This window comes from Desmodus rotundus, chromosome 8, assembly GCF_022682495.2.
Source record: "Desmodus rotundus isolate HL8 chromosome 8, HLdesRot8A.1, whole genome shotgun sequence".
Lineage (NCBI taxonomy): Eukaryota > Metazoa > Chordata > Mammalia > Chiroptera > Phyllostomidae > Desmodus > Desmodus rotundus.
Window position 1 is genome coordinate 132,938,875 of NC_071394.1, and position 27,065 is coordinate 132,965,939.

A 27,065-nucleotide genomic window follows, 5' to 3' on the forward strand; every position below is an offset into this window, starting at 1 on the left:
CCGAGGGCAGGTCTGGTGGGCAGTTTCCTGTGTTGTTTGGTTGCAAGACAGAGCGGTCACGGTCAGCTTTCCACGGCGCCAGGCCAGGTGCACCTGGGGTCACCGGGAGGCACGTGCCGTCCGTGGACAGGAGCTGCAGGTGTTCCTGGTACAGCTGTTCGGTGAGGCCATGCCTGCCCACCCACCACCACCTTCTGCCCCCCGGAAGCTGCTCCGTGCACAATTGCTCCCAAACGGCCAAGGGCAGGGGCTCTGAGGAGAGAGCCAGGCGAGACCGCCCCTCAGAGCTTCCTGTGAGCCAGCTGCATGAGTCCAAGCGGCCCCCTCTCAGACGCATCCAGCTGTCCCCCGGCATGTCTCACAGCCAGGCACTGTGCTGTGTGTCCCTGTCCTGGGGACCGCCGGGAGCCAGAGGGAAGTGAAGAGGCCTGACCAGCCCTCTGTGTACTGGACGGAGCTCAGCCACCAGAAGCTGGGGTGGGGGGTGGGGAGCCACTGGTCTTAGACAGCCCCTCACGGGACTTTTCCGAGTGCTCTCCTGACCTGCCTGTGAGCTCTGTCTCAGGGTGCTAGAGGACTGAAGCGGGACGGGACACCATGTGCGTGGGGGTGGGCAATGGGGCCACTGTCCCCTTGGGGGCAAAGTCACCTGGAGTTGAAAACCACTGACCCGAAGGCTGGGAGCTGGGAGCCCCCTGGGCTGGTGGGGGGCGGGGCGGCGGCAGCAGACAGGCGTGGCCGCCCAGTGATGGATTTCGGCAGGCCCTGCGTTCCAGTGGGTTGGACAATAAGCAAGCATCTGGCTCTCTCAGGTTAGCAATTAGCTCTGCTGTTATTAATTTTCCGGAGCAGCCCCGTCAGCGGAGGTGTGAGTCTCTCGGCTCCTGCGCCGAGGCTGATTGGCTTCATGCCCCTATTGTTTCTGATTCCGCGTGATGTCTGATTACAACAGAGAAGCATTCGATGCAATTCTCCTAGGAGCCCTTACAAACAGGTTTACCCCTCAGCTCTAAGCAGGGGTAGGACGAGAGGCGATACATCACTGCATGGAGCGGGATGCCTCACTGGAGTACAACGCTCCGGCACCTCACAAATTGACAGTGCGCAGTACAAAAAGCCGAAATGCCTCACTCCAGGGTCTGAGCATCTTTAAATATGCTAATGGTGCCTATTTAGGACCTGTCTTCATTTACATTAATTTACATTGCACAAATTAGAGCGTCAATTCAAGGCACAGCACCCGGAGTGACACATGTCGCTCTTTGGCTGTGTCTTTTGGATTTGTATGGTATTGGCTCCTATTTGAAAATACGTCAGGAGCTCCCTGCTGATCTTGGGAACAGAACTTGACAGCTAGCGAATCGTGTAAAAAGATTTCAGCCTCGCGAGTGTTGGAGTCTCAGGCAATGGGTAGGCACATGGGTGGCATGTCCCTTCCTCAGCCCACTGCAGGGCCCCACCACACCGCACGGGGCCAGGATGGGCCCCGGCCGAGCCCAGAGCCTGGACAGGTGGTGACGTGGTGCACTGTGATGATGTCTTGTCATCAGAGGGCACAACCATAATGTGCCTATTGAGAGCCTGGCAGGGGGGGACAGTGGTGGCACTTGAGGGGAGAGTTCGGAGGGGTGGGAGGAGGGCACGGGACGATGAGAGACCCATCACCTGCGGCCAGGTGGTGTCTAGACTACGGGGAGGGACAGCTGGGCTCCCTTCAAGATCAGAGGTTTCCAAGGCTGAGCCGGCTGTTAACATGTGATCGGCTGTGTTGAAAGAGCAGTGATGAGTTGGCGTTTTTCTCAGTCCCCCTGCAGCTGCAGACCATGTCGGGCACCACTGCATGGTAGTTAAGGGCACAGAGTCTGCGGCCAGACTGCCTGGGTTCAAATCCTGGCTCTGCCCCTTCCTGGCTTGTGGCCTTGGGCAAATGGCTTGACGATCTCTGTGCCTCAGTTTCTTCCTCTGGGACAGAGGAGATGAAGTAGTGAAACTTCGTAGGTTGTTGTAAGGTTCAGACGAGCCAAAGTGTGGGAAGTGCCCAGGTGGGACCTAGGAGCACCTTTACACTTGCTAATCCCTCTAAAAAAAAAAAGCAAGCTTCATGTAAGCTCTTTCCAAATAGTCCCAGATTTAGTCAATGCAAATAAAGGTTGCCCTGTTAAATTTCAATTTTAATGCACAAAAAATATATTTTTAGTGTAAGTATGCCCCATGCAACATGTGAGCATATTTCACTACAAAAACTTTTTAAAAAAGATTAACGACGGCCATTGTTGCTGGCACACACGACTCCTTAAAAGAAACAAACATGTCCCTGCCACGCCCCTGGTGCTTTGGGCCTGGAAAATGAAATATCGTTCAGCCATGCCACGTGGAGCGTTTTCTGGCCCTCGTTTTCAAACTGCTTCCCTCCACCACTCCCCAAAACATGCACGCCCCCAAATCCACGCACGCTCCTTCCCTCCAGCACACCTCAGGGAGAAGCTCAGTTCTCCCAGTGGGCTTCTGCACTAATTCCTTCCAACTCTCTCTCTCCGCAACTTTTTATCCTATTTGTTGCGTCCATCGGCAGAGTTAAGTGTCTCCATGGAATGTTTTCCGTTCGTTGCCCATAGATTTCCAACCACCTGCTTTAAGCAAGAACCATGTCGGCTTTACATTTCCAACGGGACAGTGTATTTCTTACCTCTGCACAGGTGAGTGTTCAGAAAGGGCCCGTTTACACACTGCGTGTGCAAATGAGGGCACAAATGCCCTGTCAGGCTGTGCGTTTGCTCCCGTTTGAGTGAGGCAAGCCCTACGGGCTTGAACAAGGGGGTGGAGGGCAGACCCGGTTGAGTTACGACCCTTACGGAAGCCTGGCGTCGAGGAATTTTCTCACAAGTGCGGCTCGCAGCTCACCCTTCTCAGAGTCAGATTTGCTGTGAGAAGCCGTGAGGACCTCTGTGGTTCACGCCTAACTCTCGGGCACATGAAACGGGCTTGTGCCCTGCAGTTCACGGTGAAGCGACAATATTCTTTCCCTGGAGAGCCTGGTGGTCAAATAGAGCAAGTGGATCCCTTAGAAGTGCTCCAGCCCATCCTGTGCCCTTTGTAGAGGGAAGATCTGTCGGCAGCCAGGGAGGGATTTTCCATGCTTCTGAGTGATACTGGAAGATTCTAGAATGTCTTTTCTTGACCCGACTCACAGACAGCAGTTTCCAATACCAACACTCCGTTCGGCAAAACCCTGCTGTCAACATGCAAACTGCTTCCCGTGGTCTCACCATCCCATTGAATGCTGGTCTGAAACTCCTGCCTCACCTCCCTCCCCTGTTTTAACACTTCAGAAAACCGAGGCTCAGAGGTGTGAGGGGAGTACCTGCTTCCCTTCCTCCGACACTGGAACAGAGCAACGAGAAATATGTACAAGATTCTGTGACCTCGTTGGAAAAACACTCTGTAAAAGGGCGGCACTGTTATTAGTAACACCGGCCACGCTATCTGCGCTGTGGCGTGTAGGCTGGAGGATCTCGGAGCTCCAGTGTGGCCCGTGGGTGGTTCCAACTGCCTTTGAACTAGGTGTTGACAGAAAAGTAACACAGCACAGCAGGAGTCTCCTGAGGACACCCAGAACACGCTGCCTCCCTCCGCACCCTGGCAGTTGAAAGTGACAGAATCCATCCCCAATCTGCTTAAGGACGAGGGGAAACCAATGTGCTACCTTGGAAGAATCTGAGTGTTAGACTAGACACCCCTGGGTTCAGGGGCTAACCCTACGGCATGCAGACTCCTTCTGTCCATCTTCTCATCAGCTTTTTTCCCAGGCCACCCCACGTTGACAAAGGTGGTCAGCAGGGGCCCAAGCTTCATGGGGCTTGTGACTGCAGGCGGGTTCAAACTCTGAGATCACCAGAAGTCACGGACTCGACTCTCATTGGCTCAGCATGATACATTTGCATATCCTTTGACCAATCACTTGTGAGAGGAAAAGAAAGATCTGATTGGCCAGGTTTGGGGCACATGCCCAGCCAATGAGCTGGATGCAAAGGAAAATGCTGCCAGAGCCATATGCCAAGAAGAAATGGTTGGGACTGTCCCTAAAAGAAGGGAAGCTGGACAGAGCACCGATTGTTTTGTCTATTTGCACACACGTGTGCACACACATGCACATACAACTATAGCCCAGCCACTGTCTCCTGCCCCCTACCTCTATCTTTAAAAAAAGAAAGAAAGGAATTATTTTTAAAAAGATGGACATTAGGACTCAGCACTGACTCTGTGAACAGTGAGCCACCAAGTCAGTGACAATCTCTGTCATTAGCATAGCTCATGCTGGAGGGGGTGATGGGCAGGGACAGGGGTCCACACGCCACCCTGCGCAGCTGGGCCAACACCCCTTCAATGTTGCTGAGTCTGTCACTCCCTGTGCCGAAGCCCAGGAGAGCCAGGCAGCGGCAGTTCTAGGAAGATCACTGTTTTGTTGTTTACCTTGGTTAATTATAAAGTATATATGATTAATTTCTATACTTAAAACATACTCTTCCACAAGAAAAGATGATCGGTTTGTACGACCCCGTGCTCACCCCTGTGTGGGCTGCACCTGCTCTCACATAAAATGTCTGTGGACCACAAGAAACAGCACCACGCTCTACAGCCCTTCAGAAAAGATGGAGACGCCAGAGACCACTCCCTCCTCCCTAAAACCCGCTCACGACTTCTCGCGAGTGGCCCCCTGTCCGGGCCCCCGGGCCTGTTCCACGCGAGGAGCTCCGTCTCAGAGAGACTGAAACAACACAGTCTCAAAAGAGAGTAAGCCGTGTGGAACCTTCTCGGAAGCCCAGAGATTCAGAAAGCTGGCTCCGAATTTTAACAGGAGGGAAAAGGAGGGTTCTGTGCCCCGGCGACCAGCGTGTTAATCATCATCTCAGGCCTTGCCTCTAAAACACAGCATCAGACGGAGCAGAGGCAGGGCCCTGTGGAAGGAGGCACACCGAGAAGTCCTGCAGACTCATGTCAAGCCGTGGGGAGCTCGCAGGGAGGGGCTGGGGCGGTAGAGCGGCTCCCAGCTCCGGTGGAAAGGGCAGATGGATGGCCAGGAGGTGACAAGGGCATACGAGAATGAGGTGGCACTGCTGGGAGATCCAACCCACATGGAGGGGGTGCCAGCCACGGGTCCCCACGGGGCCTGCGGTCACACCCGGGACGCCCACAGCTTAACTGCCTCCTGCTTGGAGGGGCCACCTCCAAACAGGCACGTTTCCTGCCCCTCCCAATGAAGGAAAACTTGCCTCTTTTTTTTTTCTGTCTTTCCGTGAATCCCATACATTGCCATGAGCGCAGAGGTGGTTTGAGAGCCCTGGCAAAAGGTGGGAGTAATCACAGGACCCCCCAAGGAGACCAGCCAAACTCATTTCCTTTTGGAAAGGGTCTCTGGGAGAGAAGGTCAAGAAATGTCGGAGAAGCGGGATGTGGAAGTTCTTCCACGATGGGATTGTGGGCAGACACAGAACCAGCCGTGTGAGAGGGCAGCCCCCACAGAGTGGGGGGGCGGGGAGTCCCAGTGTGTGTGCCAATCCGGCCCTGAGGGCGAGGAATTGATCTGCACGGGTTCCCAAACCCACGTCTGTGCCCTGGTACAGGGTGACTTTCCAGAGTCTGGGGACAGGGTGGGGGTCGTGTCCAGAAGGGCCCTCCCAGTGCGGGGAAGTGCGGGAAGCATCGGGTTAGTCCCACCCACGGCGAGGGGGGCAGACTCTCGCACAGGCAGGTGAGCCGGCCTGGGGGGTCGGATAACAGGGTGTACGACCCTAGTCCGAAGCTGCTCCCGAGGGAGCCCGAACCCCAAGGCCAAGGGCTCGACATCAACAGTACCAGACAGTGATGAGAAAGCAGTGACCAGGGTCAGGCAGGAAATGTCCCCACACACAGTTTCCGTCACTGCAGGCAGCTCCCGGTGGTGGGTTTCCCCGGGGTGGGGGGGTTTTCAGCGTGCTCTTGCCGGGGCAGAAACACCCTGGAGGGGGCACCAGGGCAGTGAGTGAGTGTTGGGGGGGGAGGGTCCTGGGAGGCGGAGGCCACCCTTAAAACCAGAACAGGTTGGTCACCCCGCGAGCAAGGGGACTTGGCACCACGTCGCCTGCAGACATGTGGGAATGTGTTCCATCAGAAACCCAGTTAAAACACGAACGGTGATAGCTGAGCGCTTGGCGAAGCCTCCGTCCCAGGCTTCAGAGGAGGGTCCTCACAGGATCGTCACAAGCACCCTCACGAGGACGAAGCCCAGGCTCACAGGGGCGAAGTTGTTGCCCAAAGGCCCGTCTGGTAAGGGCGGCACCCTGTGTTGAGCCTGGCAGGGGTTACCTGAGCCCGCAGCCTTCTCAGACTCTGTGAGGGGGAGCAGCAGCTCTTCATCACCTGAAGGGCTGTCCTGGGAGACGGGCAGGCCTTATTGTGTAAAATCAAGGTGGGAGAGAACTTTCCAGAGTGGAATATGCTACTCCAGGGGGAAAAAAAAAAAAAAAAAGAATTCCCTGAGCTTGGTAGGAAGGCTTAGAAAAATCTAAACCTTCCCAATTGGCCTAATCCCGAAAATGTCTCCTAAAAATGATTCTTTTTCTTTTTTTAATTTATTTTTCTAGCAAAATCAAAGTTAGAGGACTTCCCCACACATATCCACAAAATTGACATTAAAAATGCAATCAAAAGTCAGCTTATTTTGCAATGAAACTTGATTTAGCATAAATCCCCCGCTTTTTAAAGAAGCGCTAATGTGCTATCTGCCCCCTTCGGTTCAAATTTGAGTGTAAACCATAAAAAGTCCATAATCCAAAATGCTTCGTGGGTTTTTACGGCCACAGAAGTCTGCCTTGCCGTCCACCCATGATTAATTTTCTCTGAAGGCTCCCTCCAGATCTCAGTGAATAATTAAAACTAATGAGCAGTCCTCACTGGCAGGAAAGCAAGCCTCAGACAGTTTCCTGTCTGGGCGAGGAGCTGGATTGTGGGGCGGACTCAGTGGGCCACATGGGGCTGCGTGTCCCCCCTTCCTGACCACCCACCGAGACCCAATGGCAGCTGCAGGGAAAATCAGCAACTTTACAGACTCGCGTTGGCAAATATACAATTAGTCTGGGTAACGGCTGGTCCCCAACGGAGGAGGGCTCTAAGACTCACTCCTCTGACTTTCTCTCCCTGCTGTCCTGTGTCTGAGTTGTCTAGCCTTTGTGGACTGAGGCCACGCCTCCTGTCCTAGCAGTCGGGTAGGACAGGGAGCCTGCTGCAGGGACGAGGAGAGGCATTCACCAGTTACCCTTGTCCTCTCTCCTTCCCAGTTTCCTCGTGTGTTTCCGACCGATGTCTTAGAGAATGTTTTATTTCAGGGATTACCCGAGCAAAGAGAAGAAGAAAGCAAAGCTTCGGGTGAAGTCCGTCCCTTTAGGGGACAGGAAGAGGGAATGGGGAGGGGTCTTGTAGGAGGTCGGAGGTCCGAGGGAAGTGGAAATCTGGGCTGGGATTGTTTCCTGTGGTGTATTCGCACATCTATGGGAAAGGTTGGCTTTTCGGGCTGACTCGATGCTCTCTCAGTGGGGCTGGGCGGGCAATTAACCCGCCATCGCCGATCAAACCAGCCACTCTGTCCTCTCCTGCTTTTCTCCTGCAAGTGACTTTTCAAAAACTAAATCCCACACGTTGCACATGCAGCCAAAGTGAATCAGCTTTTCATGTCCACCTCCAGGGGGTTCAGAGGGTGATGAAAATGTAGTCGCCCGTTAACAGCTCTGACGCTGATTGCATGTGGGGCCTTCTCCAGCGTGTCTTCCTTCCTTCATTTCCTGTCTTTCAGTTTATCGGCTCCGGTTTGGGAGGCAGGAATGGCAGCTGCCACAGAGCCCCGGGAAGAGACTGCGGTGTGGAGGACCTGCCGGGACTAGGCCAGATCTGTCAGCCACGCACGCTCGTGTGCCGGTTGGTGCAGAGGTTCCAGAACCCCCGGTGAGGCAGCTCCTGGGGACGCGCCCCCAGCCCTGGCCCCACACAAGGCAAGTACAGAGCTGAGTCCTCTCTCTCTGTTAGAGAATTTCAACCCTGAGCTCTTCCCCTCAGGCCAACTCTTGCTCTCAGGGAAGGAGCTTACACCTGCAGAATTTCAGAATGGGTTTTTAAATCTTCTTCGTGCAGTGGAATGAAAGAGGTCACGGGTTGAAAGGAACAGCAAGTACCTGTGAGTTGGCAGACGAAAAACCTTCAGGGATCAGGGATGGGGGGCACTCAGAGTCGGAAGCCTCCGCAATGCTGGGGTCTTGTTACTACAATCGTCCTCGTCCCTGAGACATCAGCAAGGACAGTGTTCTGAATCAGGGTTCCGTGACGAAGGTCTCGTTCAGGGTCAGCCAAATCCCACCCCCGCCTGTCATCACATGGCAGGTGGGCTGAGGAGGGGTTTCACATTTTAAAGTGGATTTTAAGATTTTGTGATGCATGAAAACGATTCGAAAGTCAGAATTCGGCACCCATGTTCTGGTTTGGCTGGAACACAGAGGCCTGGGTCATCATGTCAGCCATGGGGCCTAAGGACCTAAGCTCCTGTCTGTCCCTTGGAGAAAAATGTGCAGGCAGCTGGTCTGGGTCAGTGTTGTCAAAACAGTTTCCAAAGGGTCCTGACGTGGGACCCAAGCAGAGCGGGAGGCAGGTGGGAGTGGCCACCTGCAGCAAAACGACTGGGCGGAGGTTTTGGAGGAAGAGAGCTGGAGCCGGGGACTCCCACCTTCCGCTTCACTGGTGTTGTCCTTTCTGTGGGGCTGGATGGCCCGGGTTTGAATCCCAGCTGCCCAGCACCTGGCTGCCCAGCACCTGGCTCCAGTCTCTTCCCAAGGACAAAAGTCGCACCAGTCTCCTAGGGATGTCATAAGACCTGGGTCCTATGTGGAAGGTAGTTAGAACTACACCTGGCCTGTAGTGAGTGTGGGACAGGGGCCTGCTGGCTGACTCCAGCCGTGGGTGGGCCCTTGGTTGACTTCAAATATTTCCGGACTACCCTTGGTCTCATCAACGAAGGCTGGATGACAGGGTAGAGCAGATGGCAATAAAGCCCTGGTTCTCGTCCCCTTCCAGACCCACGCCCTCTTGCGGGAGGTACACTGTGCCGTGACTGCGGGCTTCGTGTGGGACTTGCTGTGCCTGGTGGAGGGTCAGCGGATGGAGCACACACTGAGGCTCGGGGAAGCGCTACACCATTGGCAGGGGTGTACGCCCCTGCCATCTCCGCCCTCCTGTGAGCTCGTGCTGAGGATTAAATTAGTGAAAGCATTTAAAATGCCCCAAAGAGTGTGAGGCACACCGACCAGCACAGTTCTTATTCCGCCAGATCTCAGCCCAGCAGCAAGCGGGCTGAGCAGGAGGCCGTGGCAAAGAACAGGGCCCAGAGATGGGGCAGGAGCAGGTCCCCACGCACCCTGTGAGCCCCCAGGTTAAGCCCTTGCGGACCCCCGTGGGTTTTGTGTTTTTAATGTGAGGCTGTCCATTTCCTTTTTTGCGTAAGTGATGTCCAGTCGGGTTTCACAACAGGAGTCTTACACCCCTTCCAATTATCTTTGCAGAAAGTTTTATTAAACCTTTGGTTCCTTTTTGGAAATTTGTCATGGAGATTCATTCAGGTCAACCTTGAATGAGCGAGCATGAATTAACTTTCTTAAAGAAATGGCCGCCTTGCTCAGAGGGAGCCGCCAGGCACCGTCACTTTAGGGCGCCTGTGCTTTCGTGTGGTGGGGGAGGGGGATCAGGCGGTCACGGCGAACGCCCACCCGGCACCGTGCTCCCAACCTGTGCAGCGGAGTGTGTGCGACCTAAGAGTCCTCAGACTGTGAAAGAGGCAAAGGAAGGACAGCAGCTTTGGTCCCCACCCCCGGGCCCCGTGAGGTTTGTTCTGACATTTTGCAATGAGATGTAGCAGGTAATAGAAGTCCCTGTCACGGTAGCTGTTTAAACGTATTGTCACATTAATAGACCCACTTATCCGCCTCACCAAGGGCTGTGAGATGCCAGGCTTGCTTACACCACCCCTTCCTACAAACACCCAGAAGGATGGAAAAGGGTTTTGAGTAGATGAAATGGTGAAGTAGGCACAGTTTTACCTTCAGTGAGCTCCTACTTCTGCTTCCTGTTCATGGATTATTTGTTTTCTTCCTCCTTCCTACATGCCCCTTTCTAAAATAGCTGCTTTTATGCCCAGGAAGAAGCTTCATTATCTTTACTGGGAATGGTCCCATTTCTCTGGCCCCAAGAGGGAGCAGGTAGCTCAGCCTGAACCAATCATCATCCCTCCCCTCTCCCCAGCTACAGTGATTGGTCCAGGCTAGAGTGTGTGGAGCAAGGTAAGCCAATCATAATCCTTCTGCACATTTTTGTTTTAATTCGAAGCTAAAGAGGAAGGTTCTTTGCCTGTGGGAGTCCAGAGCTGCCTGCAGCCTTGGTGGGTAACTGTTCAGCGACCCACAGTAGCACAGAGTGACACTAGAATGGAGAAAAATGAGAAGGTAGAGAAAACACAGAGGAGCCGTCTTGGCCAGCTTTCAGGGCATAGTGCCGGCGGTTCCTGAGCTAGCTCTGCCTCTGCCCCTCCCGGGAGTTCATCATGTAGGTAAGTAACTGTGTCTCCATTTCTTGAGACAGAGTAACTGGTGGATCAAGCAGGTGGGAAATCAGTAAGGATACAGATGACCCGAGCAGCACCATCCATCAACTTGACCTTGTTGACAGTGATGGCAGGCGCCATTCAGCGTCCGCAGGATGCACATTCCTCCCAACTCGCGTGGAACTGCCCTGCGATCGTCCACATTCTGAACCATGAAATGCACCCGAGAAGAGTTACACCAATAATGCAAAGGGCGTTCTCAGTAAACCTCGGAATTAAACTGGACCTCAGTCATAGAGGTTTCTGAAACAGCCCAAAATATCTTTAAAATTAAATGCCACACTTCAAAATCACACATGCATCAAAGAAAAAGGGTCAAAAATATTTAAATGTTTTGTTCTAAATGAAAATGAAAATATAACTTACCAAATTATGGAATGCAGCATATCAGTGCTCACAGGGAAATGGATAGCATGAAACATGTGTATTAGGAAAGAAGAAAGATCGCTAATCAATAACCCAAGCTTCCACCCTGGGGAGCTAGAGAAAGAAGAGGAATTGCTATTCCTAAAGCAAGCAGAAGAAAAGAAATAACAAAAACTAGAGGAGAAATCAATAAAATTAAAAATAAAAGAGGAAATCAACCAAACCAAAAGCTGGTTCTTTGAAAAGACAATAAAAAAAAATTGGATTGTCTTCTGTTTCTTAAAAGTTCCGAACAATCCACACAGCACAGTTACTCCAGCTTCTAAATGTTCTGCATTTTGCCTTGGCCCATGTGGCTCAGTTGGAGCATTGTCCTCTGACCAAAGATTTGCGGTTCAATTCCCAGTCAGGACACATACCTAGGCTGTGGGTCCAGTCCCCGGTCCTGGTGTGTACGGGAGTCAACCAATCGCCGTTTTTGTCTCTCTCCCTTCCTCTCTCTCTCTAAAAGCAATGAAAAAAATGTCCTGGGGGGAGGATAAAAATATAATTAATTAAATAATTAATTCAACATTCAGCATTTTTTCTTTTTCCATCTGGTTTTCTCTACCCTTTCTAGAGGAGATTTTCTGATAATGGATTCACACCAACATGCGAACATGATACTTTGTCCATCACCTCACTGTTGTATCTGCACGCCTGGTTTGACGAAGGTGCTCAGTGATACTTTGTCCATCACCCCACTGTTGTATTGGCACGCCCGGTTTGACAAAGGTGCTCAGTAAGTCTGGTTTCCGAGGATAAATGAATCACACGCGTGTTAAACAAGAGCCGCCGTGAGCGATCAGATCATCTTCACTGCATGGAATCGGGAAGCTGCAGAGCCTAGGCGGGGCAAGCTGCCTGGGACAGATGTCCCAATTCAGACGGCATCGGGTCCCCTCCCAAGACCAGCACTCCAAAGTCAGATTCACGGACTCATCATCTTCCTGGTTAACACTTGCTCTTTCTCACGAATTCCAGGCTGGAGAGGACATTGAAGGTCACCTGTGGTGAGCACATGGGTAACACCCTTGCCTACTGAGTCTGTGCAAGTCCAGGGTTGTCAGTACGAGATCCAGAAGGGAGTGCCTGCCTTCACCCACCTAGGGCCTGTCCACAAAACGACGCCTGTCCCAGGGGCCCGGGACACTGCTGTTTCCTTAACGTGGTCGGCTTTCCTTAGCGTGAGAGGCCCGTCCAGACTCTGAAATTCGGCTGAGAGAGCCCGGTGATTTCTTCCCTCTTCTTCTGCCTAATCGCCAGTGTGACCTTGTCATGGCTCTTATGTGCTTTTTTGTTTATTTAATTTGATATGTAAATTATAAATCTACTATTCTACTCTCGAAATCGTACACAGTAGTCCTCTTTATAGCTAAATTAACTGAGAAAACTGGCTATCGAACCCGGGGCCCACCTGTTTTTCTCGAATAGTAATCATAGACACTCTGGTGGAGGTAATTAATGAAGACCGCACTAGCCTAGGAGGGCAGAAAACATTTCCATCCAAACAGCACATTTTCAGAGGCTTTGCTTGCTCTGTAATCAAATAATTTTAGACTGTCTTTGATAAAGCTCTTCATCGTCAACTATTAGCAGTGGAAGTTTGCATCACACATAAAAGACCGTTTCGCACGGTGGGGACTGCTACTGGCTGCAGTGCGACTGTACGTAGTCTCAAAACTAGGAAATGCTGTGTTGTCAGGTTGCATTTGTAAAAACCTGCCCTGCCTGGTCGTGCAGCGAGGTCTGTAAAAGTGAACGGAGGTTTGTGGAGTGTCCACCCTGTGTGAGGCCCCAGAGTAAACGCTGAGGGTGCGGCGACCGGTGACACGGGCGTCGTCCCCACGTTTACGTTCTGGTGGCATTTAGGTGAGTTGGCCCAATGAGCAGGCAGGAGACCACAGCAGCACAAATCTCGCAACACTAGGTGGCATCTACTCCCATGCGCTCTTTTTTATGCGGCAAACAACTTGGGAAGTTACGTATGAGAAAGGGCAAAGGAGGGGAAAGTCCAGTTCCATCTGGTGACCAGACACGGGGATACAAGCCGCTGACCCACAGCCTCCCCCGCTGTGCTCATCCCTCTGCCGGCGCGGGTGTGAGCGACCTCATTAGCGGAGTCTGCCGATAGACAAGCCGTGGGTGGTCCTTGCACTGTGGACCAGTCTGTGGAGGGAGACTTGAGAACTAGTTTAGCGAGTCCCAGTCCCTCCAGAACGGATGTGTTCCATCACTAAATTGGAGTAATTGCTGGGTTTTTGCAATCTCCAGAAAATATAACTTAATGGGTAAAATTTCCTCAATTTGGAGCTTTTCTTGGCCAACATCTTCCTGCCTTTCTGCACCTGCAACTGCTCATGGGCTGGTGAGCGCGAGCCGATAAGAAACCAGATGACTGCGCGGCGAGCGCGAGGTAGTGCAAACAGCCAATCACTCGCAATTCAACGGCGCGCTTGCCTGTGGACGTGTGTTTGGGCTCCTAACTTTATGCTGTGACATGCGGCAGAGCCGTGTCTTCTGCCTGAGATTGTCTCTAGAGTTCAGTGTATCAGTATTGCATGGTGCTCTAGGAAGAGTGTAATAACTTCCAAGTGTTCTGTCGTTATGGACTCTTTGTAGAAGATAAGAAAGCGCTGGTTTTGTGATTTACGACAGATGTGCAAATCACACCCTCTGGTGTACGCACCCTGCCGCCCCCAAGCACGGCACAGCCAAACCCGGGGGGGGGGGGAGAGTGGGGCCCTCATCCCACATTTTTGGACACATGTGTATGTGTGTGTGTGTGTAGGTCTCCAGGCCATCAGGGAATACTAAGCCCACCCAAGGGAGAAGACACTGTTCGTGGGGGGTGTGCGTTCGGTGGTATTTTACTAGTGAGCAGGCGTCTTAGTCGTCTCGGGCTGCTCTAAGGTAGCACCAGAGACTCAGGGCTTGAACCACGGACACTGACTCCTCACAGTCCTGGAGGCCGTGGGGTCGGGGTCAGGGCCAGCTGCTCGGCCCCTGGTGAGGCCTGTGTCCTGGCCGCAGACGGCTATCCCTTCTGGCTGTGCCCACACACAGCAGAAAGAGAGAGAGAGAGAGCTCTCTACTGCTTCTCAGGAGGACATTAATCCCGTCACGAAACCTGCCCCCACGGAACCCAAGTCACCTCCCGAAGGCTCCACCCCCTGACACTGTCACATTGGGGTTAGGGCTTCAACTTACAAATTCGGGGGGATTCCTATACCTCCTCGGGAAGGCAACCACACCCCACCCCCCTCTCAGTTCCTGCCCCTGTAACTTCTTGCTTCCACAGGATAAAGATGAGAAGCCAGGTCCAAAAGGCAGGCCAGATGTTCAGGTTCGTGGCCCAGTTTGATCTGGTGAAAAAGGCCACCCATCGGAATTCAGTGTTTGCCAAGAGACTACTAAGTTCCCACCTACTTCCCCTCTCCGGAATTCTTCTTCCTTGGTGAGTCTGGAAGAGAGAGAGGTCCCAACGCTGGACTTAACTCCCAAATTCTTAACACCAACCATTCGCTCTCTCCCCTACCAGAGCCTATGCCGTCATTATACACCAGGTCACGGCCACCCCGTGCTCCCATGGAGGTCACCAGTGGGCTCCTTCGTCCTCTGGAGTGTCTGAGTTTTCTTCATCACGCAGTGCTGTGGATCCTTCCCTTTACTGGCCCTTTGCCTCCTCCCCTCACCCCCACACGGCGTCACCCCTAGAAGTCTCCTACCTTTGTGACCACAAGCGTTTGTTCGCTGGGTCCTCTTCCTTCGTGTTCCCTGTCAAGTCACTGCCTGTCACCCCTGGTTGCTTCTCCCCCACTACTCTCCTGAGGTGCTCCTATCCAGCCCCACTCACCCCTTTAGCACCTGTGTGTGAGTGGTCCCCAAACCATACAGGAGGCTCGGGTGTCTCTGTGGAGCTCCACGCCAATCTTCCCGTTTGTCTACTCTTTGTCCCTAACTGGTGTCCCCAGGTGCTCCTAGTGAGCATGTCCACAGTGGAATCTTCAGTAGCTTACCTGCCTCCTCTAGTTTCTTCTGCTCCTGCACTCGTGGTGATGATGGCAGTCATATTCATGATGATGATGGTGGTAATGGTGATGATGGTGGTGATGCTGATGATGGTGGTGATGGTGGTGGTGGTGATGGTGGTGATGATGGTGATGGTGGTGGTGATGCTGGTGGTGGTGATGGTTATGATGGTGATGGTGATGCTGCTGATGATGGTGATGGTGGTGGTGGTGGTGGTGGTGGTGATGGTGATGTGATGGTGGTGATGGTGATGTTGATGATGGTGATGGTGGTGGTGGTGGTGATGTTGATGGTGGTGATGATGCTGGTGGTGGTGATGGTGGTGATGGTGATAGTGGTGGTGGTGGTGATGTTGATGTTGATGATGGTGGTGGTGGTGGTGATGGTGATGATGATATTAACTAAGATGAAGGAGGAGAAGAAGAAAGCAAATTGTCATAAACGCCACCTTCCAGCACAGTTCTAAGTGCTCTGTGGGCTAAATCCCCGAGTCCTTCCAGCAGCTCTATCTTCCCTTCACAGATAGAGAAATGGAGGTGAAGAGAGATGGGGTCACTTGCCCAGCGTCACCTAACCGGAAGCAGCAGTGCCAGGCCCCGACCCAGAGAGACTGGTTCGGAACGCCACCTCGCACACTACTTCTCCCTACCTCCCAGCAGGACGCCTGAGAATGGGCCCACTCCCTCCCGCAGCCTCCACCTGCCGTCAGCCACCAGCTGGGGTTTATCTGTGTGTGGAGGAGGGAGGGCTGTGGAGAGGGCAGAGCAGGGCGCAGGCTCTGCAGCGTGGTAAATACATGAACAAGCGTTACGCGTTACGCATTACTCATACTTTTTAAAAATCCTGATGTCCCAGTCTGGGACTGCATGTCCTATTTCTGGATGTTGTTCAGACCTTTATTCTATAAAGCACGGCCCATAGAGGCCATGGCATGCAAGCAGGGCTCCAGTAGCAGGTGGGAGTCTGACCTTGTACTTAGGGGAAGTGAGGGGTGCCTTTCTCACAGCCGAGAACGTTTTCCGTAACTCGGAATACAGACAAAGAGTGGAGCCTTTTGGAGCCTTCAAACCCCACCTGCGGGCTCAGCGCGGCAAGCTTGTAATGTCGCCTGGTTGATGAAATCCTGTCGGAGCAGGGATAGTGGGTGCCAGGAGGAGCCCCCCGCCCTCGGAGCTAAACCTCCCCTGAACGAAGAGTGTAGGAAGAATGTCCAGTTTGCATCATAATTTTCAAGGCTGAATATTGAGAGCATGTTCCAGAGGTTGGTTTTGCTAAGTAAATGTTATAGGCTTGAAGGCAGAAGTGAGTTTGTTTGAAAGTTAGTCTTTGCAGGGACTATTTCATAAAGTCTTCCCCAATATTCGAGGACCAGATGTGGTTGTTCTTTCTTACAACCTGAGCTGTTTCCGTTCCAGCAGTATAGGTCGAACGAAGGCGCCAGGTGCCGAGCAGCTGCTGAGAACCCGGTGGTGGGGCATGGAGACCGGCAGGAACTCTCTCCTCACATTGCTGGGAGGCAGAGTCAGGAGGGGAAAAGGAAGCCGAAAAGTCAAACAATTACACACCATAGAAGCGTTATGGAGGAAACCAAAAAATGGGCCTAATATAAAACATAAATTACAATATAATTTAATATAAAACATAAAACATAATTCACAGGACCTCTGTAAGAGCAATCAAGAAAGACTTCCCTGAGGAGGTGACATGCAAACTGAGTCCTGAAGGTTCAAGAGAGGTACCAACACTCATCCCCCACATCCTACCCACCCACCTGCCCTGGGATGGGGGCGGAATGTTTGTCTTCTCTCGGCTTGATCTCCTTTCATATTCATCTCCCTGGTTCCATCTACCACCCATTACTATATTTCTCAGTAATCGATGAAGTCGTTCCAAAACCTTAGGATGAATTCACCTGAGTGCCCTCTCCCCTGTTGCCAAAATGACAGACCCCTTTTAAAAAGCAGACTAGTGACGTGAATAGACGTTTCTCCAAAGAAGACATAGAAGTGGCCACCAAGCCCGTGGAAGGGAGCTCGGCCTCCTGTGCCATCAGGGAGGTACAAGTCAAAACCGCAGGGGGCAGCCCTCCACACCACTGGGACAGATAGAATACAAGAAAATGTAAGTGCTGGCGAGGATGTGGAGAAATCGGAACGCTCGTTCACTGCTGGTGGGAATGCAGAATGGTGCGGCCACCGTGGAAATAGCATGGACTTCCTCCAAAGGTTAAAAATGCAATTACCGTATGAGCCGGCATGTCCACGCCTTGGTAAACGCCCGAGAGAAATAAAAGCGTATGTCCAGGCAAGCATTGTACATGAATACTCACGGCAGCATTATTTATAATAGCCGAGAAGTGAAACAACCCAAGATACACATCCACAGATGAGTGGATAAAGAAAACATGGTCTGTCCGTACCTGGAGGGTTTTCCTGCCTCACAAAGGAGTGAAGTGCTGATATCTGAGTGGATGGCCCTTGAACACACATTCGCGAGTAAAAGGAGCTGGTCACAGAAGATCGCGTGGCATGCCATTCCATGTACGTGGAGCTCCAGCACAGGCCCATCCACGGGGACAGAAAGGGGATTGGCGGCTGCCCAGGGATGGGGGGCGGGGAGGTGGGGAGGGCACCCAGGAAAGGTGCAAGGCTTCTTTTGGAGGGTGATGAAGAGACTCTGAAACTGCTTGTGGCGATGGCTCCACTCATGCCCCCGGGAACACACTGAAGTGCACACATCAGCGCGGTGAGCTAGTTTCACCGTGTGCGAGGCAGGCCACCGGCAAGCCCTTACTGGGAATGACCCCTGCTAGGAGATTGAGACCTGGGATGCAGGGCGGGTCACTGGCACTGAGGAAGGGAGTCTTTTCTCCCCGAGGACCCTTCGCCCTGACGAGGTCTCTTCCTGCGGCTGTCAGAGAGGAAGCGCCGCGCACGCCAGGCCCGCACGGCAGTGATAGATGGAGACGCCCAGCCACCAACCTCCATCCACACGTGGGGACAGCAAATGGCCTCTGGCTTTACCTTGATGTGACGTTTATCACCCTCACCAAACAAACAAACAAACAAAGTACAGCAAACTACCCTTTCCTGTACCCCAAACAACCCTTTCCTGTACTCCAGACACAGAAGTCTCGCTGAGCAGAGCCTGGATGTGAGCCATGGCAGAATGAGAAAAGGTTAACCAACCCCTTTATTTAAGTTGCATTTTTACACACAACTGTATCAGACTGCTTTCCAAAGGGACAGGAGCCCAACTCAAACCAGCCTCAAACCAGTGAGGAGCCGAGGAGGAAGTGCAAAGTCTTGGCTGATGTTCTGGGGCGTCCAAGGGTGGCCGTCATTCCTAGGTCCCGGGACTCGGGGTCTGAGTGCTTCAGACCTGCTGCCCCTGTCTGGCCCTGCGTCCCTCTGGGCACTCGCCATGCTCCCTCCTGCCTGGGGGGCCCCTTCTGCAGGGCGAGAAAGGCGGATGCTAATGGCCCTGGTCCAAGAGCCAGCTGTCTCTGACTGACTGGGTCACATCTGGAGATGGACTCTGATTGGTCTGCCTTTGGTGACAGGCCTGTCCCTGAGCTGGCCACAGTTTCTGGAGGGGACACACACGGACTAGCCCAGCTGGGTCTGCATGCTACCGCAGCCCCAGTGTTGGGGTGAGCATGGGGACCTAGGACTGACAGCCCCGAGGTCTGTGTGTCCTGGCGGAGGGGTATCCCCAAGGTGAGGCGAGTCTGTCACTGGAATGAAGACTGGAACACGTGCCTGGCCGTGCAGGGCCATCACAGGCAGGAGGCTTCGCCACTGGGTTCTGGGACAGAGCCAGGCACAGCCACCCTTGAGAGTGGTCCCAGCCTGCACCCTAGTGCCCTGCAGCCCAGGAGGCCCCTAGAGCATCTCCCTCCTCCCCCCACCCCCCCGCCCCCTGTAGCCTCCCGCTCCCTTCTGGAACCGTTCCTCATCCCAGGAGCATGGCAGACGATTGTTGAGTTGCAAATGCTAATGGGGAATGCCCTTCATGCCGCCCTCAGAGAACAACTAAGTTAGACACCACAGCGCCCTCCATCGAGCCTTTTAAATGGTGCAATCAAATAAGAGGTTGACAGCTCCGAAAGCACCCACGATGCATCCACACTTGTTGCAAACTGTGGTTTTATGCAGAAGCTCCGTGCTGCCAGCTGGCCTGGCATGCGGACTGCTCTGGGTGTCTCCATCCCAGGGCTTCCTCCAGAGGGCCATTCTACTGTAAGCACCCAGCTGGGAGGGGTGTGGAAGAATAATCGCCTGAGTCAGGTTTCTTTCAGTCCAAAAACGCTTTGTCGACCTGGTTGATGAGAGAAGGTCTTTGAATTATCTGCAAGGTCCAGATGGGTTGGGAAATGGCGTGTGTGTGTGTGTGTGTGTGTGTGTGTGAGAGAGAGAGAGAGAGAGAGAGAGAGAGAGAGAGAGAGAGAGAGAGAGTCGGGCGTCGCTGTGTCGACCGCACTTGCTAAGCGCAGAGGTGGCTGAGCTCAGGGTCCTGACCACCACTGTAAACTAGTGCCCACGAGCCCACTGGTGCCAGGACCAAGGAAAAGAACCACGTGATGGGGAGCTGTAGAGAAGATGCTGACCGGGCTCTCAGAGACACTCGATGCTCCAGGTCATTGGGTGAAGGGGTCCTTCTGCGGTGTCCGGCCCCGTGGGTGCCCCTGGGAGCCTAGGGGACCTGGGAACACGTCTGCATCGTGGAGAACTGCTGACGGCCACGAGGAGCCAGAAGACTGGGGACGGACAGAAGCTGCCAGCGCAGGGCTTCCGGGGCTGTGCCAAAGACAGGGACGTGCGGGTGTGTGACGTCCCCAAGTGTGGTCTGGTGCAGGAGAGCTGAGCCACCCTGGGGACTTTACAGCTCGCTTTGGGAAACAGAAGGGCCCTATGGGGGAGACACCACCCCACACTGCATGGGGGTGTGGAGGGCGACCCTTGTCCATCTGGAACCTCCACTGTGCCGGCCCTACAGGGTCCTGACGATGCCCCCAGTCCCCGGCCCCTGAGGCTGAGAGGACTGGGCGGAGCTCGCAGAGGGCCTCCTGTAGGGGAGCCGTCCATCAATCACACATCACACAGGCAAGCCTCGCTTCCTCCCGACACAGCCCTGCAAAGGTGCCCCATGCCCCTCTCACAGGTAAAACCGACCCTGCAGGTGCACATTCCCAGGCTGAACCACCCCCCGCCCACCCCCACATGCCGCCAGCCAGAGTGCATCATGCGTGTTGTCCCTGCTGTTTCCAGTGCCCCCCTTCCGGCACCCATCTTCTCCTGACCCCATGACCTTCTGTGGCCCCCTCACCTTGGTCTCGCTCCCCCACCCGCCTCAGCCCTCCTCGTCCAGGGTCCTGCCGCCTTTAGCCCTTCCGTGACACCTAGCACACACTGCTGAATTTGCCTTTGGTTTCAGGAAAGTAAATCTTAGCGTCTGTGACATCGAAGCTCAGGGCCATCCGAGCGCTCGTTGACCTGTGACTCAAACCACAGTGCACTGAACCCGGGCAGCCGGGGGCTACTGTCTTCTCCAATAGCTTGAGAGTAGGGACTGTGTCCCTGTCTCTATCTCCTGGATGGCACTTATGAGACTGAGAAACATAGATGAGAGGGAACCCCCCCAAAATCCCCCGGAATTATCTTTTGGAGGGCATGCCCCTTGTAGGACAAGCTTCCCCTGCTAGGTGAGTGTTCTAGGAACCCATCTGTGTCAGTGACCAGCTGGCGTTGTTGTGAGAGGCTGCATCTGGCTTCAGTGACTTTTTTTTTTAAAGACTCAACACATTTGCCTCACCTGGGAGGGACTGGACACCCTGACACCCCAGGGTGACTAGGTCTCCCTAGTCAGAAGGGACAGGCGGGGTCCAACTGCCTTCTAGCGGAGTGCTGCATTCCAGCGCTCGGCGTACATTAAATCTCGCCGTCTGCCAACATGGGAAGTGACGCTGATTTTTTGTTTTTCCTCCTTAAAGAACAAAGCCATTTGTTTATGAACTAAATCTGCATGACAAATTTTCACTCTGTATTGTGATTATAACACCTAATTTCGTAATTAACATGCTAATTGTCAGTTACCTGATGTTACTGCAAAGCACAGAAGTATAATCTGTAATGAAAAGCTTTTATGAAACTTCTGTGGGAAAGAGGGCCACTGAGGATTTGGCTGCTGAGGGGAAGATCTGTACCACCTCAGAGGCCCTGCATCCCAGCCCCCGAGTCCCCGAGTCACCATGGGGAGCTGTTCAGGCCGCTCCATTTGGGGCTCACTCAGGGGTTAAGTCTGAGAGAGCCTCTTTCTGCCGCTGAGGGCACAGCGACCAAGCACCCCGTGGTGGAAAAGGAGGAACCTCTCTAGGGACAAAGGGCTCTGCCCTTCAGGGGAGTCGGGAGCCCAAACCCTCCACGTGGTGCCTTCCTACCCCGATGGAACTATTCCCAGGGCTCCTCCTGTCCCCCATCACCACCCACCCACTGGCCCAGCAGAGCCTTCCCAACTCTAGTCCCCTCATCTGTTCCAAAACCGACTCCCAAGCAAGCAGCAGACCGGGGAGGCATGCGGGCAGCAGGGGAGGCATGCAGGCAGCAGGGGAGTGAAGCGATATGATGGAGACCGGGCAGGAAAGGAGTGGGCAGTGGAAGGCAGGCTGACTTGAAACAGCTTGGTGACTTGGGGTAAGTGGGAGCTGGGACATGCAGGAAGGGGCTTGGGGAGGGCTGCTGAGGGGTGGGAGGGGCCCTGTGAAGTTCTTCAGGGGGCACACGCGAGGGCTGGGATTTGTTACTTTTTCTTCTGAACTTTATTTATTGACGAGAGAGAGAGAAACATGGGTTTGTTGTTCCACTCAGGGAGGCATTCACAGGTTCATTCTTGTGTGTTCCCTGACTGGAGATCGAACCCGCAACCTTGGCGCTTCGGGAGGGCCCTCTAACTGGAACGCAGGTTTGCGTAGATGCTGGACCACGCGAGGCTCACTTACGCACTGGGTTACATACTATCCTCTTACCCACACTCATTCCTGGGAAGTAAATACATTGAATCTCCCCGTTCTCCTCCTTGCACGTAGCCCCGCCCATCCTCAGCGTCTGCAGACAAGCTTCATCTTTAGTGGATTCCCAGGCTGCATTTAGTCTCCGTGTCTCCAGTCGGTGACAGTTTGTCTTTCCCCGTCCTTGACACTTTTGAAGGGCGCCGGACGGTTGCTCTGTACAAAGTCCTGTGCTCTGCGCCTGCCTGACGTCTCCTCGCTCTGACCTGGGAGCTGTGCGCTGTCGGAACGCAGACCCCGGAGGGGATGGCCCTTCTCTGTGTCAGGTCAGGGTACCTGACCACCCGCGGGTGGCGTGGGTGCCGGGACCCTGGCTGTTTGTCCAAGGTGGTCTGCCAGGGCCTCCACTGTAGTTGCTGCTTCCCCTTTGGGGTATCTCAATATTTAGGGGAGATTCCTTGAAGCGATGCACGCATTCCGTTTCTGCGTGAACCTTCTCTGCTGAGTTTAGAGCCCACAAGTGATCTCGCGGGCGGCAATTCTCACTGTGCTGTGCGCACGGGGACTCCATTCCGTCAGCACAGGGTGTGTATCCCCTGGAATTCTCCTGTGAAGAACAGCGGCCGCTCCTCCCTCGGGATGGGCTCATGTCCTCCTTGCACAGCTCCTGGGTGTTTATTTCGCTCCTCGGGTTGAAACCCAACACTGTCATTTATGTTGATGCTCGAGGTGGCCCATCTTCAGCCACACAGCGCTCCCAGGGGTCGCCATGCATGTCCCGGGCACCCCTCTTCTTGTCCAGTTGTGTCTGGGCTGCTTCCCCACAGCCTGGTACCCCAACAGGCTCCCAGCTCACCTGTGTCTTCCCTGCCCCGGCCCTGGAGCCAGCTAGCTCCCTGAAGAGCCCCTGGTTGCTCTTATTAGCGAGTAGTGTTTGGGACGGTGCTGACGAAGGTCACGAGTTTATGGGGGTTAACGTCCAGGGCGTCCTTATAAAAGCGCCCCCTTATCCCCCTGCACAGGAGGATGCAGCGAGGAGGCTACGAACCAGGAGCTGTGTTCTCACCAGACACCCAATCTGCCAGCCCCTTGGTCTTGGACTTCCCCGGACCCTGGAGCTGTGCTTGGTAACTGCCGTGTAAGCCCGCTCCTCAGTCCTTCCGTCATAGCGGCCCCCGGGGACTGAGACTGTCCCCTGTCCCATCCACCCCTAAAACCAGATACAGGCACCCTCACCCCCCAGTGCACAGGACACACCAACACAGAGTCCCCTATGTTTGGGACTCAGTCATTTGCACACGGGTGACAAGCAGCCTGGCTACCAGCCTTCACCCAGGGGCCGGGCCCAGGCCGCCCTGCGGGACAGGTGCCAACTGCCCTTGGTTTCCAGGCCTTGAGGAGATGGACGGCACGGGAGAACTTCGGTCGCTGTGGTGTGATTCGGTGGGGTGTGAATCAGCTTTAATGCCGTGGGTACCTTGGCCATAGTTCTGGGGTTTGCACCACCTGTATTTATACCCACAGAACACTGCAGGCTAAAGCCATCTTAACGATAATTGTTTGATGAACTCGCTTTGCACAAGAGACGGCTGAAACCCAGAAAGGTGAAGTGGCTTCCCAAGGCCACAGGCAGAGCAGGGGGTCCAGCTCAGGGCCCTGCTGTCTTTCAGACACGGGCGCTGCTCTGCCTGAGGTGGGAGCCGTGGCCTGCTGACTCGAGTCCTTGACCGGCTTGTGCGTTGTGCCCTGTGTGTTTGAGCCAGCAGCCTCTGACCAGCGGAGCAGAGAGACGCTTGTAACAGGGCAGTTTCCACAAAAGTGAAGTCCTTTTCTTGCCAGCACAACCGGGATCAGCACACTGTAGATGAGAAAACGTGAGCTGCTGAGTCTGGAGTTTGGGATGGAGGACGACTCTTGGGGCAATCAAGGAAGACTTCGTGGAAGAGGTGGAGTCTTAGCTCAGGCTGCTGTAACGGAATACCCTAGACTAGCAGCTTACACCACAGACGTTTATGTCTCACAGTTCTGGGAGATGGAAGTCCAGGGTCGGGGGCCAGCCTGGTGGGGTGCTTCAGGGCGCCCCTGCCGGTTGACAGGTGGCCTCACCTGACGGAGCGAGAGGAAGCCGCATTCTTGCATCTCTCACACGGGCTCTAACCCCACTCAGCAGTGCCCTCCGCCTGCCGATTACCTCCCAGAGGCCCCCCTCCCCACACCGCCACAGGGGGAGGTAGAACGCTCACTGTGAATTTGGGAGCAGCCCATGCAGCCTGTAAGAGGTAGCAATGGAGCTGGAACTTGAAGGATAAGCAGAATTTTACTTCCTGGACCAGAGTAGAAAGGGGGAGACACTGCAGGCAGAGGAAACGGGGTGTACCAACTGAGAGTGTGTTGGGGTGTTTGATCACACGCCCCCCCGGTGACTGACTGAACGTATTAACTGCTGCGTGGGAGCCCCCAGCGAGAGCCGTCTTCTTGTTGGTTGTGGAATTTCAAGGGCTTATCAAACAGTTAATGAGCAAAGATTGTGTACATTTTGCGGTTACAACTTTACCTAATAGGCAGAAGGGGAATTTGAATTTTATCTTCCAGTGTCCATAAAACAGTGTCACGGCACCGTAATTATTAACATAATCACTATAAACCAGTTCAGTTAAATGTAAGAAAACCGAGACGCACGAAGACACAGTGTTTTCTTCAAGGCGGCTCAAGTCCAGATAAAGGAAGCCTTCCAAATTGACTCTGATGCTTTGAAATAAAATCCTGGAGCGCCAATTACCGTGGTCTCTGAAAAGCAATTATTGCCAGCCGCCGCCACTTGCCACCCTGAATTTTAATTTAATTACCTTTCTCTGTTTAAAATGCAGGGCCGTACCGGAAGGCCCCGCCGTGGAAAAGGAGCCTAGGCCGCTGAACAAAATTGTGTTTTGTACCGAAGGTGATTAGTGTCGGCCGTCACTGCCTCCAGGAGAGACACGGGATGGTGAACTCATTAATTTCAAGTGGTCACGGGCTGCGCAGGAATTTTAATCTTCAGACGATCTCGAAGGGAAGAGGCAGAGGGTGAGCTCTGTCCGCCCCTCGCTCTGCTCGCTGCCCGCTAGGGCCTCTTGCCGCCAGGCTCCCCTCTCCAAGCAACACCAAGTCCATGGATTTATTGTACCAACCGTGAATATTTAACCTTCACGCTTGGCTCCAACTACCGCCTGTGACACAGCCACTTTCACACCGTGCGGCTTGGCCTCTCGTGGGTCTGGTCCCGGGGACCGAGAGTGGCTGTGGCGGCCCTGGCTGCAGGCCATGCGTGTGGACGTCTCCCGCAAAGGCGTGTCCCGTCATTCTCACGGATCACCACGTACCTGGCGGCACTGAAACATTCCTGTTTCTAAGTTTGCCACTGCCCCCGACGGTGGTGAAGAACCACTACATTTTTCGGGGTGGAAAGTGTCCTTTTGATGACAGGCCCACTGATTTATGCAGATGAGGTGACAGAGGGGTACGGCCATTAAATGCACTCCTCTAGGCCACCTAGATGCTGGCAGAGGAAGGACTCCTTCCAGGTCACCCGCCTTTCAGTGCATTGAGGCAGGAAGGAATGAGGTCGGCCTTTGGCCTTGACTTGCAGGGTGGAGATAAGCTCCACCCCTCCGCCACTTTTTCTTAATCTTGATGAGTCCCTGCTTCAAGCAGTCTCCATAGCATTTCAAATCCCCTGTGTAAGTGTCCCTTTAGGAAGGGATGGTTAACTGCACCTTTCTGGACCTTACCCCGGACCTAGTGGCTCAGACGGTATCACACTGAAGTTTCAAAACACTGCTCTTCCCCGATGCCTCTTCCTGTGGGGGGAGGGGCTTGATATGTAAATTGAGGATCCCCTGTGACCCTCACTGAGTAGCCCCCTGTCATCACCACCTCAGTCACACACCTGAGAGTGGACTATAAAAAGCATATTCCCCGGGATGAAAACCAGTGACCTAAAGAGCACCAGGAACAAAGGTGTATCGGGTTAAATATTCAAAAACTAAAATAAAAGTGGTTGCTTTTAGCTACTTACAGTGAAAGATACAGCTATGCTAGAGTGATTAAAAACAAAGAAAAAAGAGCGAGATCAATGTAATCAAGTTGTCTTTGCAGAGAAAAAAAACTTCAGAAAACTAAGGTCAATGAAACCCACTAAGACAGCAGACAGTCACGCTTCTGAGCTTCTTGGCAGCCAATGCAAAAAGGGAAATGCAATACACTGCGGTGTTCTCTGAGTCTGACAGCAGCGCAAAGGCGTATGGGTGTTTTCCTAAGCACGAGCTGCTGAGAGAATTGAACAGGGTGACAGTGAACTTGGAGCAAGGGGTGTCCTCACAGCTTTCGAAAGATACAGAGTGGTGGTTGGCACGACTGTTCCAGCTCCTGTCCGCCCCACAGGCCAAAGCAGGAGGACTCTGTGCCCCGCACACCCCTCGATCTCATCTCCTTGTGCAGAGACAGACGCCTGGGAGGAGAGGTACGGCAGACCTGGGCACGCCTGCATCCTGCAGGTGAAGGTTTCCACGTGACGCAGTTGCCAGGCACAATGACGGGGCAGCGGCCCGTCAGTCTCCACGCTAACAATGCCGGGAGGGGCCAGTCAGGGCAGCTTTGAATCAGATGCTGGGCAATTCACCACCGTGCTGCGCCCCGCGGATGGGGACGTCAGAGCCTCGGTGGAGCATCGGGGCCGGCGGTCACTGCCCATAGAACCCCTCACATCACACCTCTGGTATGCCCGCAGAAAGGCTGCTGAAAAAATATTTAACAAACAAAACTACCCAACCTGGCCTACAGCTTCCCCCGCCTCCCTTTCCGCCCGTGCAATGGAACTCTGCAATGTGGTGAGGCCACCCTCTGAAAGCAGGCGACCACACTTAATGCTCACGGTCTGCGTGGGCAACGGTTTCCTGGACAAGTAGGTTAGGA